This window comes from Mesoplodon mirus, assembly GCF_964341445.2.
Source record: "Mesoplodon mirus genome assembly, chromosome: 4".
Taxonomy (NCBI): Eukaryota; Metazoa; Chordata; class Mammalia; order Artiodactyla; family Ziphiidae; genus Mesoplodon; species Mesoplodon mirus.
In genome coordinates this window covers 130854927-130875384 of record NC_138979.1, presented here as the reverse complement: position 1 = coordinate 130875384, position 20458 = coordinate 130854927, and positions in this window count along the sequence as shown.

Genomic DNA, 20458 nt, shown 5'->3' with positions numbered 1-20458 from the left:
ATTTCTCTCCTCGACCCTACCCTCCCTCCAGCCCGGAAAAAGTTTTCCTCCTGGGAACCCCGAGTGAAATCAGCTGTTCCTATCTCCTGAGCCTGGAAATCCTGTCACTTCTCTTTAACCGGTTCACCAGCACTTGGTCTTCGGACCCAGCGAGCAACTCCCTCCCAGCTCGGATCTCTGCTGGCCCCGAAACCAGTCTGAACGCAAAGAGAATGGAAGAGTTGGGAGTTGCCGAAGGAAGCTGGCTAATGAGGGCCTCTTCCAGGCCTACTTGTCAAAGCCACGTGGTAGTGGCCTCCTAGGATAGGGCGTTCTCGAATTTGGCTACCAATAGAGCTCTCCCAGGCTTCAGCATTGCCCTGCGGGTGCCCAGACGCGCTCACACCCGAACACACCCACGGGATCTCCCAAGCGCGTACACGTGCACACACGCGTAGGCAGGACCCACACAGCTGCTAGGAGTATTGGCGCTTGAGGTGGAAAGTGCTCTCGCGTCTCCTCCTTCCTCTTCTTCCTCTCTACGCCCACCGGGCTCCAGGTCCAATCCGGGGTTTAGGAATCCGCGCAACTCTTCCGGAGGCTTTGTTCCGAAGGAGCTCGGCTCAGGGGCCGCAGTTCCTGCTGCGCCTCCTCCTTCCAGGTCCACTGGCGGCACCGGGTCCGGGGCTCTGGGGCGAGTTCCGCGGAGCCCGGGTAGCGCCGGACGATTAGAGTTCGAGAGCTGGTGGCAAACTCGCGCAGCAGCGGGTCTGCGTGGTGACACCCCCGACACCTCAGAAAAATAAACCAAAGGGACACCGCGGACAAATACATCAGCGGACACCACTGCAGGCCAGGAGACTCTCCACTAAAACCATCAGCGCTTCCCCTGTGGCTTTTTGTCCCCCGAAGTGAAAAAAATGAGGTTTCCGAAAAGTCCAGGGCAAGAACCTGCGGCGAAATAAGTTCAGGGACTCTCTGAGAAACAGGGAGAGAGAGTGCTTCCATCTTCGTTTCACTTTAAACTTGGCCGCTTCTCGGACTTCACTGAGGGCCGGCGGCGGAGCACCAGCGCGGACCACAAGCAGATACGAGCGAGCACTTCCAATACTTTTGGACGCGGGGGTGACTCCTTTTTCCTTCAGGATTTTCCCACTTGCCCCCCCCCCTTCCCTACTGAGCTGATAGGAACCGCTGAAGACCAGGAGATAAAGGTTTGCAATTCCCCCTCGGGACCAAAGTATAGAGAGATGTTGAATGAGAAGCCCAAAGACCTTGCATTGCTGGACTAAATAACTTTTCTTTTTCGTTTTCTTTTTTTTTTTTCTAGTGCCCGGACCGAGGTGAGGAGAGGGTACACTTAACCAGCTGTAAGAAGACGAGAGCTGGAGTTCAAATATCTTCCTGAGTGCTTATAAGTAACGGTGTGTGTGTGTGTGTGTGTGTGTGTGTGTGTAATCAACGTCTCTTTAGGGAGTAGTAATGTGTAACTTTCCAGTATTCTTTTCTGTTGCAAGCCCTACCAAGCTCACAAAACCATCCTCTCTTCCTTTAGTTTAGCCTTCCCGTTGTACATTATACGTTATATTTGAAAGCGCTTTCCCCATTTCATCTTATCTCAAGAAAGCACTCGCTGGTAAAGTCATGTACCTTTCACTCTCCAGGTACAGTATTTGTTTCTTTCCCTCCTATACAAGCTGATTAGAGTTTACCAGTAGGGAGGAAAAAAACAAGCTTTGTTTTAGCTTGACAGTAGAGGTGGGAAGACTTTCAAGGAAAGTCTAGGATATTCTTTCCCAAAGGATCTCAGAGTTAATAGAGGGTAATTTTTCTTTCAACCAAAGGAAAAAAAGGCCTCTGAAAAAAAAGGAGATGGCAATTTCTAGTTTGCCTACATAAGTGTTGTTGGCAAAACCAGCTTTGAAATTGGTATACTTTTAAGTGTCCAAAAAATCTTAGATTATCCCCAAATCCAGTGTTTATGTCGTCATTTTTAAAATTACATTAGGCTTCTTTCTCGGCCCAATAATTTTTCTAAGGACCTCTGGTCATAAATATTGGACTGTGTTTTCCCAGAATAATGCAGAATTTGAAAAAAGTTGTGTTTTGCTAATTTCAGACAATAAATGGAAATATGAATGATTTACACTTAAAATGATGAATACCAAAAGGAAACCTGCGTTTCTGGTTATATTATTTAGCATTTTTTCCTAAAGCAGTGAGGAAGGCATGACTTACTCTGTTTTAAAATTATTTTCAACAATTAGTTTGCTTACCTCATGAATTTTCTTATTTCTGTGGTTTAAAAGTGATATATTGTCACTTTAGTTCATTTTTTGTTTGATGTATGCTTTAAAAAGCTTTTTAAAAATGGAATTATCTCCATATTTTCTGGGTATGAACTGGTATTGTGAGGAGCATTTGATTCTTTTTCCTAATATAAAGTTATTTGTTAATTCAAGACTGGAAAGTGATGTGAAGAAACAACAGGGAAATACAAGTTTCTGAAATGAAGGAATAACTTAAAAAAAAACTTTGTTAAAATATAATAATAGAAATCCAACATCAAGCTTTTTAAAAAATCACTATCATAGTTGTGCCCCATGTATTTTTGAAATGTAAAAAGAGACCTGCTTATCTTAGAAACATATTTTTGATGTTGTACCTGACTATAAAGTCCTAAGATACAAATTGTGATGGCAATTAGATCTTACCAAAAACATGATTCAACTGGGCTCTAAACAGAGTTGCAGACCCAGCATTTTTCTGTCCTAAATAAACAGATTGCTCATTTATGTATTTTGGATCTCCCCAAAATCAAATTTATTTACTATTTAATATATTTCTGAGCTACAAAAGACATTTTCCCTTTTATTTTTAAATAAAAATATATTTTTTTATTTTTATGTGATTTTTTAACTTGATCTTTTGTAAGACATACATTTATATACTTTCCCTTCCTCCTGAATCTTTGTCATATTTTTTAACTTTTATGGATCATGATAATGGCATACTAGGTGATTAAGATCTACCTCATGAAAGCTGTACACTAAGAAGCCGATAAATTACTAGATGGAACTGGTCATTTCTTATACTAAGAAAATTATTTTTTAAAGTTTAATTTGTAAAACACAAACAGCGATTTTGAAAGACAGTGTCGTTGGCAAAAATTGTGAGAGCTCAAAGATAAGAGGTTATTTCAGAGATAAATATTGCTGGACAGGTAAGGCAATTCTTAGGCAAAATAGCAAGTAAAAAGTAAATTTTATGTAAATACTCATCCATCTTGTCTTGCTTTTTTGTTTACATTCTGGTATTAACTCCCTGTATTTGTCTAGGGCTTCCATTTATTTACCCAAAAGTCCCAAAGTGCAGCAGCCTACCTAGGAATATCTAACCCAGAGAAGATTGGTATGATACTGGGATCTAAGTTCCTGTCTTCATCAAAACCTCCATTTAGTCATATTAGATATATCTTATTAAATTCTTAAGGGGAAAACAATCGTATAATGCTAATTCAAACTAAAGTGTCAGTGTCTAGCAGTTTACCCACTTCAGAAATGTGAAGCCAACTTAATTTCTAAAACATAGAATTTCTGGCAAAGTGTGTTACATATAAAGCGAGCAAAGACACCACAATCATCTTTAAATTTGTATACAGGGTTGAATGTTAAGTATGGTACTATTTTTATCTATTTTATTTTTTGAAATGCCATTAAACAATTATTCAAACCTATTTTTTAACCTTGGAAAAAACATTTAGAAAGTTTTATATTTATATATCCAGTTAGTATTTCAGGAAAACTTCCACTTGATCTTGAAACTTTATTTTAAAATGAAGCCAGTCATCTCATAATTATCTTAAAAACAAAAGTTTGTTTACTGTTCTTATGATTTATAATTACTGGTAAGCCCACCAAGTCATATTAGATGGAAGTAATAAGCTGTCAAAAGTCTATGGACTTAACTTCTTCAAAATGCATATATTACTCTCAATTCTGCAAAACCTGATGATAAACTGTAGAAAAAAGCATTTGCTTTTAAGCTTTACTTTACAGATTCTGTTTTCTAATATTTCTTTTTCTCCAGTCTGCCCCTGAATTTCAGTCAGGTGGCCACAAGTCGGCAGTAAGGTGACACACTCACGTGGTTGAGACCAGACCACAGGGTTTGGCTTTCTTATAAACCACCATAGATTTTGAAATAAGAATTAATTTCTATTTATTTTATGAAAGATGAATTTTCATTAAAATAAATAATGTTGGATAAGTTTTATCTACATAAAAGCAGGTAATTTCTTTTAGCACTATAATTTCTTAACATAAATTCCAAAGGCATGATTAGGTGATTTCCTCCCAATCTTTTTCACCAGTTCTCCTTTAATTAAGGTCTCTTTATGATACTGAGTTACTTCTCAGGCCTCTGCTCTTGTTTTACATCCTAGTCCTTCTGGTCCTTTGACTGACTCTGAGTTCTTGACTACCTTGGTGTTAAAGCTCCTTTGGATTCATTTCTCAGCCATAATGGCTCTAATTTTGTAATGAAAGCAAACCCTTTCTGTGATTGCTTACCACCGAACTTATTTCTCCAGACTATGACCTTTCTCTGCTTGCAGTTCGGTTCATTCCCTGGAAATTCATTGAATGCCTTGTTTTAGCCAGGGTCCTGCACTAGGCAGTGGGGAGAGAAGACTAAACAAGATTAATTCTCTTGGTCTCTGTCCCCATGATAGAGTTTACTATTTAGTGGAGGTTATAAGACTAGCAAGCAGATTAGTACAATATGACCTTTCTTTAATTTCACCAACAGCAATTTCCTATGAAGTCCAAACCTTTTGTTAGGCCTCTGGAACCCATCCCTATATACTCTAATAATAGTTTCTTCACTGCTCTTAGTTTCTAATTTGTTTTTCTCATATTCATTCAAACTGTCTTGAAATATACAGACATAGTCCTTTATTGCAGAACAACACAGCATATTCCATAAAATGTTGGAATATAATACACATAGGTTTGAATCTTGGTTCTGAAATTCACTGCATTACCTGTGGAAATCATTTAACTCTAGCCTGAATCTTTAACTCTTTTGTGTGTAAAGTGGAAATTATAATACTTAGATTTGGGATTGATTGAGAGATTTTAATAACTTCACCTATATAAACTACCCAGTACAAGCAAGTACTGCATACATATCATTTCTGTTCTTTGCCATTAGTTTATTTCAAATTATGTAATGAATAACTAATTTCACTGAAAGGATATTATAAATAATCTAGATTCTCAGAATAATCTGGTTTTTTTTAATCAAGAAAATTTCCTCATAAAAGTGAGATAAAAATCCTCAGGAAGATGCCTAGAACATTCTGCTAATATTATTATTTTCCTTCATATTAAATATTCTGTAATTTTGGTGACATATTATTTAGCAAAATCTTGAATACTCAAGTTGCTCTCTTCAGATACTATTCAGCTTCAAAATGTATTTTATAAGTTTAGTACTAGTTCCTTAAATTCCCTCCCCTTTAAGAGAGCTACAGAAACCCATTTTCTTTTTATTGCACTATATTGCTATGCAATGATGTTGTCCCAGTTTCTCTAAAGTGAATTTGTATATTGGCAACATTAACTATTATCCATCTGTTGTATCTTTTGTTTCTGAATGGATATGGCAAAAACATAAGCAAAATATTGTCTTATTTTGTGTTAGATTGGCATGTTTTAACCTTTTGGTAATATTATAAAATTAGAGCCTTTTTAAAAACCCAAAAGAATACACTGTTGAACAATTAACATGATAATTTAGTGATTGTTGGGACATATCAGATATTTTATATTGGTTTTATTAGCAACAGAATTTAGGAGCTAACAAAAAGATGGTAAATCATTGTGAAAAATTATATGAGATTGCATTCTTTCTATATGGTTTTCAAAACATAATCAGCATTGATTATACTTAGCTTTTATCTTTTTACAAATTTGATAATTTGCTACATTTTCTGGTAGAAATTTTTCAAGACTCTCTTGATTTCAAGTATTACTGATAAATGTAGCCAGAAGTGTAAAATCCTCAGCATTGAATTCATTCATACATTCATTCACTCATTTTCTACATGTTATACTTCAAGATTAGGCTCTTCCTGTCCTTGACTCCATGTACTAAGAGATGTTATTGTTCTCCAGTTTTCATTCATACTAAAAGGGACAATATATCTTGAAAGAAAAAAAAAAGGAGAGAGGGAAACAAAGAATGAGGGCAAGTTGTAAAGCTAATAATATTTAGAACTACAAAAATAATTCCCTATATGTTGTCTAGAAATGCTTTTTCTCAGTTCAAACATTAATTCCCTATTTCCAAAAGCATTTTCATACTATCCCATTGAGACATTTATTTTATAGACTTTAAATAAGATGCAGATAAATGTAAGATTTATAAGAAAGACAAGTAGAATTATGTCAAATATGCACATATCCTTAGGCACTTATAATGGATCTTTATAACATGTTAAAGGTTTTATTTTTCACTTTGTGAGTAGAGGAGAGTTTGAAATGCAGTTTTAAATCTTAACTTTGTTTTAAATGAGATAATGCTCATAATGCAAAAAAAGAAAGTATAGTAATTTTGAAAGACTGACATTTGTTTGAGGCAGTGAACTAGAGTAAGACAATTTCTTTTTCTAGTGACCTCATCTTGGAGACTTTGATTGGATTCAGTAGTACTATACTTACTCATTCATTTAGAAAATTGCCAGTGAGCTATGAGATGGATTCCTCGACCTCCTGAACACATTTCTGCCTATTGTATTCTGTCTTTATACTATGCCACTAGCTTCTCTTTCCTGCTTTTGTTATTTAATCACTTCTGATCTATTCTTGACAAGAGAATACCATTTTGTAGGTAAAATGTATGTCTTTTTTCTAACACCAAGCAACATGGGAATATTATGCTTAGAATTGGAGAATTTCTGAGTACTTCTTTGAATAGTTAGGAAAGAGGCTTCTGGAAAATTTTTCAGAAAATACCCAAATTGGAAATTACAATGACTCTTAAAATGTTAAAGAACAACAACAATATGTGTAGACTGGCTATACCTAGACTACCTTCTGTAAATGTGAAAATATTCTTCTTTATAAAAATATGCAAGGTAATTTTACACTCGTGTAACAGATGTCCAGTTCAAGACGCAACTATTTTGAATGCTAATTTTACTTTCCTTTGAACATTTTTCTGTTTTACGAAATGTATAAACACATAGTTACTTTCTTTATGGGGTTTTGCTTTGACTTTTATGTATAAAATCTCTCCCACTGGGGTTCATTTGCTATTTTGTGCTTTGGTGCAATGGATCTGTGCCATAGCTGCACTAAGAAGCAAATGCTGGAACTGAAAGGCCACAACAATGAGGAGCCCAAGAGAATAAATCCTGGATTTGAACAAAGTTGTTAAACTTTGAAAAAGAAAATGACTGAACACCATCATAGTGTTCCCAATTGTTCAGCCATGATCCAGACAGCAAATTCAGTGTTTCACATTCTATGTAGATCACATTTACACAAGGTGATAACTATTTTTTTAAATATAGTAAATACAGAGACTTCCTTAATTTTTGTCTTTTATCTTTTCAAATTTAATATTTATTCCCGTATCACATAAGTGTTTAGGAAGATAATGCACATATGCATAAGATAATGTGCCAGGCTTTCTTAAAACCATTTATTTGGTGAGTTCAAACAGATCCTCTGTTATTTTCATGTTAAAAAGGGTCATATACATAAAATTTACATGGAACAGACTGTTCAATAAGGGTATAACTTTTATTTTTAAATGTATTTTTGTTTTATTTTTTTCTAAGCTAGTAACTCTGTAATGGGTGAAACAGAATATCTGACTTTAAGAAACTGTAGTCCATGAAAATAACAAATCCTTTATATTTAGCAGTCACAATGCAAAAGCAATTGATGCTTTGCTCCATTTTCTGTTCCTGGCAGTGTTTTTGTTTCAGGCTTTTAACTGCATCAACTGATGATGAAACATTCCTGGAACACAATCTATTGGAGGTTACCTTCAAATGAATAAACACTTTTTCTATCTCATCTGAGATATTGTTGTACTATATCTCTCATTTACTAAAGATAAAAATCAGATCCTTAAAATTTACATTAATATATAGCCCCTATACTTTTATAGGTATGTTACTATAATCAAAATGTTTTGTGATATTTCTACCTAGGAGTGGAGAAATGCATTAATATATTTTAATTTATGTTTATATAAGCAGTAATAGATGCCTTTAAGTAATAATATAAGTAAGCATGCTGGCCACTAATGATTACTTTCCAAATTATTCTTTTTATTAATATTTAGAAATGTTTTGATTTTCCAAGAACAGAAATTTAGAGTTAGGACGGGATTTATAGATTAGCTATTTCAACTGCTAATTTTAAGTTTAAAAAACTGTAAGATAGAGATCTTTAACTTTTCAAGCTTCATAGAGTATGAGCTAGTGATCTTACTGCCTCCTTCTCCCACTCTCATATCTTATTAGTAAGTCTCCCCACATTTGGATAAAAGGAGTTGGTTTTAAAATACTTGTGGAAAAACAGAAATATAGACCAATGGAACAGGATACAAAGCCCAGAGATAAACCCACACACATATGTCACCTTATCTTTGATAAAGGAGGCAAGAATATACAATAGAGAAAATACAGCCTCTTCAATAAGTGGTGCTGGGAAAACTGGACAGCTACATGTAAAAGAATGAAATTAGAACACTCCCCAACACTATACACAAAAATAAACTCAAAATGGATTAAAGACCTAAATGTAAGGCCAGACACTATAAAACTCTTAGAGGAAAACATAGGCAGAACACTCTATGACATAAATCACAGCAAGATCCTTTTTGACCTTCCTCATAGAGAAATGGAAATAAAAACAAAAATAAACAAATGGGACCCAATGAAACTTAAAAGCTTTTGCACAGCAAAGGAAACCATAGACAAAACGAAAAGACAATCCTCAGAATGAGAGAAAATATTTGCAAATGAAGCAACTGACAAAGGATTAATCTCCAAAATTCACAAGCAGCTCATGCAGCTCAATATCAAAAAAACAAACAACCCAATCCAAAAATGGGCAGAAGACTTAAATAGACCTTTCTCCAAAGAAGATACACAGATTGCCAACAAACACATGAAAGGATGCTCAACATCACTAATCATTAGAGAAATGCAAATCAAAACTACAATGAGGTATCACCTCACACCAGTCTGAATGGCCATCATCAAAAAATCTACAAACAATAAATGCTGGAGAGGGTGTGGAGAAAAGGGAACCTGCTTGCACTGTTGGTGGGAATGTATATTGGTACAGCCACTATGGAGAACAGTATGGACGGTCCTTAAAAACTAAGAATAGACTACCGTACGACCCAGCAATACCTCTTCTGGGCATATACCCTGAGAAAACCACAATTCAAAGAGTCATGTACCACAATGTTCATTGCAGCTCTGTTTACAATAGCCAGGACATGGAAGCAACCTAAGTGTCCATCAACAGATGAATGGATAAAGAAGATATGGCACATATATACAATGGAATATTACTCAGCCAAAAAAGGAAACAAAATTGAGTTATTTGTAGTGAGGTGGTTGGACCTAGAGTCTGTCATACAGAGTAAAGTAAGTCAGAAAGAGAAAAACAAATACCGCATGTTAACACATATATATGGAATCTAAAAAAAAAAAAAAAAGTTCTGAAGAACCTAGGGACAGGACTGGAATAAAGATGCAGACGTAGAGAATGGACTTGAGGACACGGGGAGGGGGAAGGGTAAGCTGGGACAAAGTGAGAGAGTGGCGTGGACATATATACACTACCAAATGTAAAATAGCTAGCTAGTGGGAAGCAGCCACATAGCACAGGGAGATCAGCTCGGTGCTTTGTGACCACCTAGAAGGGTGGGATAGGGAGGCTGGGAGGGAGACACTAGAGAGAGAAGAAATAGGAATATATGTATATGTGTAGCTGATTCACTTTGTTATAAAGCAGAAACTAACACACCATTGTAAAGCAATTATACTCCAATAAAGATGTTAAAAAATAATTTATCAGTTGGCTACTAGTTTGTTTACAGATATTTATTTTATAGCTTTTTATAATCTATCATAGAATATTTGCATCTCAAAAGACAGATATTTCAGTATTTTTACTATATACCATCATCCTCAATTTAATTAAAAATATCAGTAAGAAAAGTCATGCAACAATTAAAGTAAATATTTATAGAAGAACTTAGACAAGGTAATATGAACCAGCTTCCGTCATGGTTCTAGAAAGAAGTTTCTTCTACATGGGGCTAATCCCTCATGGATAGGATCTTCTACTAGCTCCTTGGGTATCTTGCTCTAGCATTTTGAACTCTTTTCCTTGCATTTTTATTTTTTATTTCTTAATGGAATCTGACTTGATATATCCTTCAACCCCCTCCATCTGCGCTTAAGTCTTCTCATGCGAATGAATGATCCAAAATCCTGTCTTAGATTTCTTATTTACCATTTTCTCCTTGACCCACTGAAAGAAGAGGCTGCTCTGCTCTATCACTCCACTGAAAATATTCTTGCTGACATCACCAGTGATGCACCATAAATATTCTCCTCTGACTTCACTCTCTGTTATTAGTCTCTCTGCAACATTTGCTACTGTTCTCCAATCTATTTCCTGAAATTCTTGTGTCCTTACTTTTCCTGATAGCATTCTCTCCAACTCGCTATTAAGATATATTCCTTTTCAACTTCTTCCCATCTCTTTTTTCATCAATTCCTTGGCTATTCCTATACTACTGGGGTCCATCTTTAGTCAGATGTTCTCACTCATGCATTCTCATTTAATTCCATGATTTTAACTGTCACCTATAAGTTAATGCCTTTCAAATTGTATCTACATCCGAGATTGCTCCTCTGAACTCAACTTACATATCAAAATACCTCCTGAGAATTTCTTTCAACAGTCTTATTCTCATATGTAAAAACTGAATTAATTATTCCCACCCAAACTGGCTTTCTTTCTACATCCATATACTGGAGGACTAGAGACTTCAATATGTTCTTTCCTGTATCTAGACCCACTTCTCAGAAGACCCAGAATATCCCTTCTTAGAGTCTGGCTCCCATGGCTGTTTGCTGAGTAAGTAGCAGGGCATATTACCCCATCCCCTGAGCATAGCTGGGCCAGTCTTATCTCTCTTCTGGGGACTGAAGTTGAGACAGACAGAATGTGGTATTAGCAGTGGGTGAGATGATCACATGTGGGTAATGTTCTCTAATTATCAAGCAGGAAAAAAAGCTGGTCTGAAGAGAAAGTTTCATTAAAGCCCAGGTGAAGAGAGCAGTACAAATGAGAAAGTGTTACACTAGTAAGTGAAAAAGATGGATAGGGTAGCTGCACTGTTTTCTTATAACTCCTGAGTTCTTCTGTACATTCTTTTCTTGGGATAATAGAGATGTTCCTGTATGGATACAGTAAAGTTTGATTGAGTCTAAGAGTCAACCTAGTCTACTCTGACAGTGATCAAATTGGCCATTAGGCCATATGAGTATTAACTTCTTAACAACTTTTGAATCCAATCCTCTTTTCCCCATTCATAGCCATACCCTCTTCTCAGCTAAAGTACTACAGTTTTCCATTAGAGCTTTTCTTTTTCCTCCATCTCCTTCAGCCGTCTATCCCTCTATCTTTCATACTGTTGCAGGACCAATCTTTATAAAATAGGAATCCATATTTATTATTCTTCTGCATGTGCCATTTGCCATTTCATGGCTCCCTGCTGACTACCAGAGGAAGTAAATGCGTTTAAGCAGAGCATGCTAACTGCTCTCTGTCCAGAACCTGGCCAACTTTAATTCACCTTGAGGGTTTGCTGTCCTCTACCTTTTATTTGGCTCATGTCATTCTTGCTGCCTGGAATACCCTTCTCTACCTTGTTGCCTGATCATTCCTACTTATCTTTTCAGACCCAACTCCACTGTCTACATTTGCAAATCTCCCCTGATCTAGCAAGTAGAGCTGATTATTTCCTTCTTTGGAATATACACACATACACATTTAATCACTCTGTATCATTTACTTATCTAAATGCTTTTCCTTCATTTCAGAACATGAATTCATTGTTGATGGAGAGCATTATTTCATTATTTATGCAGCATTTATTTATTTATTATGATCTGACTAAATTTAAGAGATTACTGGTATAATCCAAAGTAGATCTGGGTTTCCTGGATCCTAATGATTGACTGCTGGTCTATGTGTTAATCCATAATCTAATTAACTTTCTCTTTGAGAAAGAGGGCAACATTAGAATTATTATAGCTCATACTACAAAATTCATTTTTATATATCAAGGAGCTCATGTTAAAAGATAAACTGAGGCACATTAAACTTTTCAAGAGTTTATTTGAGCATGCATCATTCAAATTGGGCAGCACTAAACCAGAGGTGGTTAGGAGTACTCCACACACAGGAGGTAGGGAGATTTACTTACAGAGAAGATGTGGAAGCAAACTACAGAAATTATCTGATTGGCTACAGTTTTAAGCAGTTGCCTTATTTGGGAAAGCCTAGTTGGGTGTTGCTGACTGGTTGTTCTTAAGTTTCATTTTCTTAGATTGGAGGACTTTGGCTCTGTTTTCGGTTTTGGTTTGCTTGTGTAGGCTATAAAGGCATTAAAGTCACCTTACGCTAATGGTATTCTTGTTTAATTTAACACCCATATTTAAATTAATGGTTTTCTTCACAGCACTTCAAATTGTGACATATATTGCTATGATTTCTTAGAATCACAGTTTACTTTTTCCTACTCAAATTTCACAGTTTTTTTAACATCTTTATTGGAGTATAATTGCTTTACAGTATGTATACATATAGCACCATATCCCCTCCCTCTTGCGTCTCCCTCCCACCCTCCCTATCCCACCCCTCTAGGTGGTCACAAAGCACGGAGCTGATCTCCCTGTGCTATGTGGCTGCTTCCCACTAGCTATCTATTTTACATTATTTTATGTGGTGAGCTTTTTTTTTTTTTTCTGGCTCTCATAAAATTTGTGTTTTCTTCATACTGCTAAATATAGGAGAATTCTACAGTATATAGGGCCTGATAAAACTTTGAAAGTTGAACATTTTAATTAATATATTATATAAAATAATTTACATATATTAATTTTATATATGTAGATGCAATTTTTTATGAATTTCAGAAAGAAAATCCTTTTACCTGTGTTGTCTTAAGTAAGTAATTTTTAGGATTTTTAATTGAATTATCTATGTAATCATTATTAAGGATACCTGAAGTAAGTTACTTACTAATTTCTTCAGCTACTTTACAAGACTGAAAATGTTGAATAAATATTTAAGTATTGAGTCAAACTAATTAGGAGAAAAAACCTGAATATTGTTATTAAGTTATCAAAATGTAAGAAATCTTTAAAAAAGACTTTTCAAGTACAAACATTACTTTTAAGCATATAAGAAGATAAAATTATATTTTCCTAGAACATGTTAGAATGACATAAGATATCCGTGATATTTATTAATCTTTACGAGATGACTTTTAAATATCATAGTCACTGAGATATTTTCAGTGTCCTGTAAGGATTTTATTTTCTCAAAGATCATGTAGAAATAATGAATACTTTTGGAACAGTTATATCAATGATAAGGTTTCTCTTCTTTGAAAGAGTTAAGAAACTAGAATTAACAAAATAAAATATAGATGTCATTAACATTATTTATCAAAAGAAGAATTCCAGTCTATATTCTTCAGTCTGTAAGATGGGGGAGCCAGTTCTGCCAGTTCTGTTCCTCTAAGGGTTTTCCTTTGATTAAAACCATTTGTAGTAAATGATGACCCAAGCCTTTGTAAATGACATGGTTATGGGGTTATGGTGTAATGAAATTGTATCTTCAAAGGGGTTTCAATTGCTAGACTTATAAAATAGTAGCCTACTAGTAATGCATTTAAAGTGAAGCATCAAGTCTTTCTATAACACCAATATGCATTGGTTAATATCCCATTTTTGAACTAACACTTATTAGGCTTTACATGGAAGAGACTGTTTATCCTCAAAAGTAAGTGCTCTGCTGTTCCTTTGTTATGCTTCCCCTTAAAACACTGATAGACCTGGTAAGTCTCTTAATCCCCTTAAGGAAGAAGAGGAATGCATTACAAACAAACTTGAGTGAATCCAGGTCAGGAAAACAGAAGTAGAATGTCTTAAAAATCTTAATTGTACAATATGAGTGTTGAGAGGAAGAAAAATATTAACACTAATAACCTAAAGTCTTGCTAAATTAGGTTGAAAACCTAGGCATGAGCGACTAATATCTCACACTTACATAATGGAATTTTTTGTTACAGAAAGAATTTTCATGACACTTTATGGCCTTAACATTAGCTCATGTTGTACACATGAGAAAACGGAGGCAAAGGAAAACTCTTTGCAGTATGCAGTTACTTTTCTCCTGCCTTATCTTGGTTCTAGTAGAAACCCCTTAAAGTAAGACAAGTGTATATTAGCAGCCCTGTTCTGTAGGTTAAAAAACTGAGGTACAGAAGAATTATTATTTTCTTAAAGTTACCCAGTTAATTATCAGCAATCACAGTGCTCTATGAATATTGATTCTTTTATCTTTATTCAAAAATATGGAGAATATATAATACCTGACTATCTAACTTAAGATTCTTAAAGATAATGTGTATGAAATTAACTTCTAGTTATGAAATGTGATTAAAAATTGTTAGTTCTTTGTTTCTCATTGCCACGATAAGTGGCTGATCATCATGTATACTTTATGTATAATTTATTTGTTTTAAAATCTTCCACTGCAACCCTGAGTATAGGTATACCTTGTTTTATTGTGCTTTGCTTTATTGCTCTGCACAGATATTTTGTTTTTTACAGATTGAAGGTTTGCGGTAACCCAGCATCAACCAAGTCTATTGGTGCCATTTTTTCAACAGCATTTAATCAGTCCATGCCTCTGTATTACATACTTGTAAATCTTGCAAAATTGCAAAATTTTTCATTATTATTATATTTGTCGTGGTGATCAGTGATCTTTGATATTACTATTGCAATTGTTTTGATGCCACAAACTGCACCCATATAAGATGGAGAACTTTATAAATGCTGTGTGTGTTCCAACTGTTCCACTCACAGGCTGTTCCCCAGTCTCTCTCCTTCTCCTTGAACCTCCCTTTCCCCTGAGACACAACAATACTGAAATCAGGCGAATTAATAACCCTCCTATAGCCTCTAAGTGTTCAAGTGAAAGGAAGAGTCACACATCTTTCCCTTTAAATCAAAAGCTAGAAACAGGAACTCCCTGGCAGTCCAGTGGTTAGGACTCTGTGCTCTCACTCCTGAGGGTCCAGGTTCAATCCCTGGTCAGGGAACTAATCCCAAGATCCCATGAGCCATGCTGTGTGGCCAAAAAAATAAAATAAAATAAAATTTCATAGAATAAATGCAACCCCTTTAATTTAAAAAAAGCTAGAAATGATTAAGCTTAGTGAAGAAGGCTTGTGGAAAGCCAGGACAGGCTGAAAGCTGGGACTCGTGTGCCCAGCAGTTAGCCAAGTTGTGCATGCAAAGGAAAAGTTCTTAAAGAAAATTGAAAGTACTAATCCAGTGAACCCATGGATGATAAGAAAATGAAAGAGTGTTATTGCTGATATGGAGAAAGGTTTAGTGTTCTGGATAGAAGATCAAACCAGCCATAACACTCCCTTAAGCCAAAGCCTAATCCAGAGCAAGACCCTAACTCTCTTCAATTTTATGAAGGCTGGGAGAGGGGAGGAAGTTTCATAAGAAAAGTTTGAAGCTAGCAGAGCTTGGTTCAAGAGGTTAAGGAAAGAAGCTGTCTCCACAACATCAAAGTGTCAGGTGAAGCAGCAAGTGCTGATGTAGAAGCTGCATCAAGTTGTTCAGAAGATCTAGCTAAGATAATTAACGAAGGCGGCTACACTAAACAACGGGTTTTCAACTTAGACAACAGAGCCTTGTATTGCAAGAAGATGCCATCTAGGAATTTCATAGCTAGAGAAGAGAAATCAGTGCCTGACTTCAAAGCTTCAGAGGAACTGGCTGACCCTCTTATTAGGGGCTAATGCAGCTGGTGACTTTAAAGAAGCTAATCGTCCTTTACTATTTTGAAAATCCTAGGGCCGTTTATAATTCTTCTAAATCTACTCTGCCTGTGCCCTACCAGTGGAATGACACAGCCTGGATGACAGCACATCTGTTTAGAATGTGGTTTACTGAATATTTTAAGCTCGCTGTTGAGACTGCTCAGAAAAGATTTCTTTCAAACTATTACTGCTCACTGAGAGCGCACCTCATCACCCAAGAGCTCTGACGGAGAGGGACAACTAGATTACTGTTGTTTTCATGCCTGCAAACACAGCATCCATTCTACAGGCCATGGATCAAGGAGTAATTTCAACTTTCAAGTCATTCTTTAAGAAATACATTTTTTGGGCTTCCCTGGTGGCGCAGTGGTTGTGAGTCCGCCTGCCGATGCAGGGGACACGGGTTTGTGCCCCGGTCCGGGAAGATCCCACGTGCCGCGGAGCGGCTGGGCCCGTGCGCCATGGCCGCTGAGCCTGCGCGTCTGGAGCCTGTGCTCCACAATGGCAGAGGCCACAACAGTGAGAGGCCCACGTACCGCAAAAAAAAAAAAAAAAGAAATACATTTTGTAAGGCTATAGCTGCCATAGACAGTAATTAGTTTGATGGATATTGGCAAAGGCAAATGAAAACCTTCTGAAAAGTATTCACCATTCTAGACAAGATTAAGTACATTCATGATTCATGGGAAGAGGTCAAAATATCAACATTCACGGGAGTCTGGATGAAGTTTATTCCAACCATTATGGATGACTTGGAGAGGTTCAAGACTTCAGTGGAGGAAGTAACTGCAGATGTGGTAGATATAGCAAGAGAACTAGAATTAGAAGTGGAGCCTGAAGATGTGACTGAATTGCTGCAGTCCCATGATAAAACTTTACAGGGATGTATTATACAACATGGGAAATAGAGCCAATATTCTGCAGTGGAATATTTGGTAAATGGAGCATATCCTTTAAAAATTATATAAAAATAATAATAATGATAATTTAAAAAACTTTAATGGATGAGGAGCTGCTTCTTATGAGTGAGCAAAGAATGTGGTTTCTTGAGATGGAATCTACTCCTGGTGAAGATGCTGTGAAGATTGTTGAACTGACAACACAGGATTTAGAATATTACATAAACTTAGTTGATAAAGCAGTGGCAGGTTTTGAGAGGATTGATTCCAATTCTGAAAGAATTTCTACTATGGGTAAAATGTTATCACACAGCACTGCATGCCCAGAGAAATTGTTTGTGAAAGATAGAGTCAACCATTGTGGCAAACTGCATTGCTGTCTTATTTTAAGAAACTGCCACAGCTGCCTCAGGCTTCAGCAACTACAACCCTGGTCAGTTAGTAACATCAACATCAAGGCAAGACCCCCACCAGCATAAAGATTATGACTAGCTGAAAGCTCAGATGATGGTTAGCATTTTTTAGTAATAAAGTATTTTATTTTTTTAATTAATTAATTAATTAATTTTGGGGGCTATATTGGGTCTTCATTGCTGCGCATGGGCTTTCACTAGTTGCAGCGAGTGGGGGCTGCTCTTCCTTACGGTGCGTAGGCTTCTCATTGTGGTGGCTCCTCTTGTTGCGGAGCACGAGCTCTAGGCATGCAGACTTCAGTAGTTGTGGCACACGGACTCAGTAGTTGTGGTGCACGGGCTTGGTTGCCCCGTGGCATGTGGGATCTTCCAGGACCAGGGATCGAACCCATGTCCCCTGCATTGGCAGGCAGATTTTTAACCATTGCACCAGCAGGGAAGTCCCCAAAGTATTTCAAAATTAAGGCGTCTACATTGTTTTTTAGATATAATGCTATTGCACCCTTAATAGACTGCAGTATAGTGTAAACATAACTTTCATATGCATTGAAGACCAAAAAATTCATGTGACTTGCTTTATTGTGATAGATGCTTTATTGTGGTGGTCTGGAACTGAACCCACGATATCTCTGAGGTATGCCTGTACACAGAAGAAAAAAAAAATTCCAGTGGTAGGTGCTTTCAAGGTAGGGTCACTGTTTTTTCTAACTGAAATGGTTAATGAGTATCTTCTCAGAATGGTGCATGGTGAAAAAAATGATAATAGTTATTCATTTCAGAATCTCAAGCTTTTAATTTAAAATTACATTTATCCAACTCTATTTGAAAAGAAATAAATGCTGCTTCATTTTTAATCATGACTAAAACTTCACTACTAATTAATGCAAAGAAAACTACTGGAAATAATTTTAGTAATAAAAAACCTGAATACTCATCATGAAATATATGGGCTGATTTTAGGAGTATAACTAAATAGATAATTCAAGCTTACATGTAGGGCCACCACCTCTCACAATGTGTGAATGTGTATGTGTGTGTGTGTGTGTGTGTGTATGTATATGTATATACTCTGACTATAGAGTAATATAATTTTCCATAAAACATACATTAGCTAATCCTTACAATAATTCCCCTGGATGATCTGACCCATCGATAAAATGTTAGACATATTTAGAGACTTGGATTGTTTTACTTTGTGTGTGTGTGTGTCTGTATGTGTGTGTGTGAGAGAGAGAGAGACGGAGAGAGAGAAAACTGGTGTTAATTTTAAAAGCCCAAGATACACAGTATAAGATAGTGGTATAATCATGAGTTTAGAAATCAGACCTGAAGTTTTATTTACTATGTCTGACACATCTTATCTGTATAACTTTGGGCAAGCTGTTTAACTTTTCTGAGTTTCTTAATCTGTAAAATTTAGGTGACAATAGTCACTGCACACAGTAGGTAGAAAGATGAAATGAAGTAACATCTGTGGAACACATAGAAGAACAGCTGGCATAAAATATGTGCATAACATAAAAGTACATTTAAAAAAATTGGTGGGGGGGGGCTTCCCTGGTGGCACAGTGGTTGAGAGTCCGCCTGCCAATGCAGGGGACACGGGTTCGTGCCCCGGTCCGGGAAGATCCCACATGCCACAGAGCGGCTGGGCCCGTGCGCCATGGCCGCTGAGCCTGCACGTCCGGAGCCTGTGCTCCGCAACGGGAGAGGCCACAACAGTGAGAGGCCCGCGTACCGCAAAAAAAAAAAAAAAAAAAAAAAAAAAAAATTGTTAAGATATTAGGGCTTCCCTGGTGGCGCAGTGGTTGAGAGTCCGCCTGCCGATGCAGGGGACACGGGTTCGTGCCCCGTTCCGGGAAGATCCCACATGCCGTGGAGCGGCTAGGCCCGTGAGCCATGGCCGCTGAGCCTGCGCGTCCGGAGCCTGTGCTCCTCAACGGGAGAGGCCACAACAGTGAGAGGCCCACGTACCGCCAAAAAAAAAACCCCAAAAAGCAAAACAAAACAAAACAAAACAAAACAAAACAAACAAACAAAAAAAGATATTAAACATTAACATTTTTAGGGCTTCCCTGGTGGCGCAGTGGTTAAGAACCTGCCTGCCAATGCAGGGGACCTGGGTTCGAGCCCTGGTCTGCAAAGATCCTACATGCCGCTGAGCAACCAAGCCCGTGTGCCACAACTACTGACCCTGCGTTCTAGAGCCCATGAGCCACAACTCCTGAAGCTTCTCTGCAACAAGAGAAGCCACAGCAATGAGAAGACCACACACTGTAACGAGGAATAGCCCCCACTCACCACAACTAGAGAAAGCCTGCACACAGCAACAAAGACCCAACGCTGCCAAAAATAAATAAATTAAATAATTTTTTAAAAATAAACTATTATTTAAAAAATTTTAATGTTAAGCTCAAATGTATATGGTTTTGCTTTTTGTTGTTGTTTTCATTCAAAGGCTTTAGAAAAATTATAAATTTATTCTAAACCCATAAATTAATGCTTTACTGCAGAAAGGTCTCTGGCCCAACCACAAATATTAATTTAGTGTATATCTGATGGAACCATAATTTTCATTCTTTGATAAAAAATATGAAAGTGAATGATATTACTAGTATTTTCTTGAGGTCTTTAAAAACATTACTTTTTGTTTGTTTAAGACTAGATTACCTTGCATTTTGTTGAATCAGCAAGAAAATACTTTTAAAAATTCAGATATAAATATCTGGCATCCATTTTAGATAAACCAGCCTCAAAAATATGTTTGACAAATGTCTACCTCCAAATCTTGCCCCAACTTGCTACTTTTTTTTTTTTTTTTTTTCGCTGTATGCAGGCCTCTCACTGTTGTGGCCTCTCCCGTTGCGGAGCACAGGCTCCGGACGCGCAGGCTCAGCAGCCATGGTTCATGGGCCCAGCCGCTCCGCGGCATGTGGTATCCTCCCGGACCGGGGCACGAACCCATGTCCCCTGCATCGGCAGGCA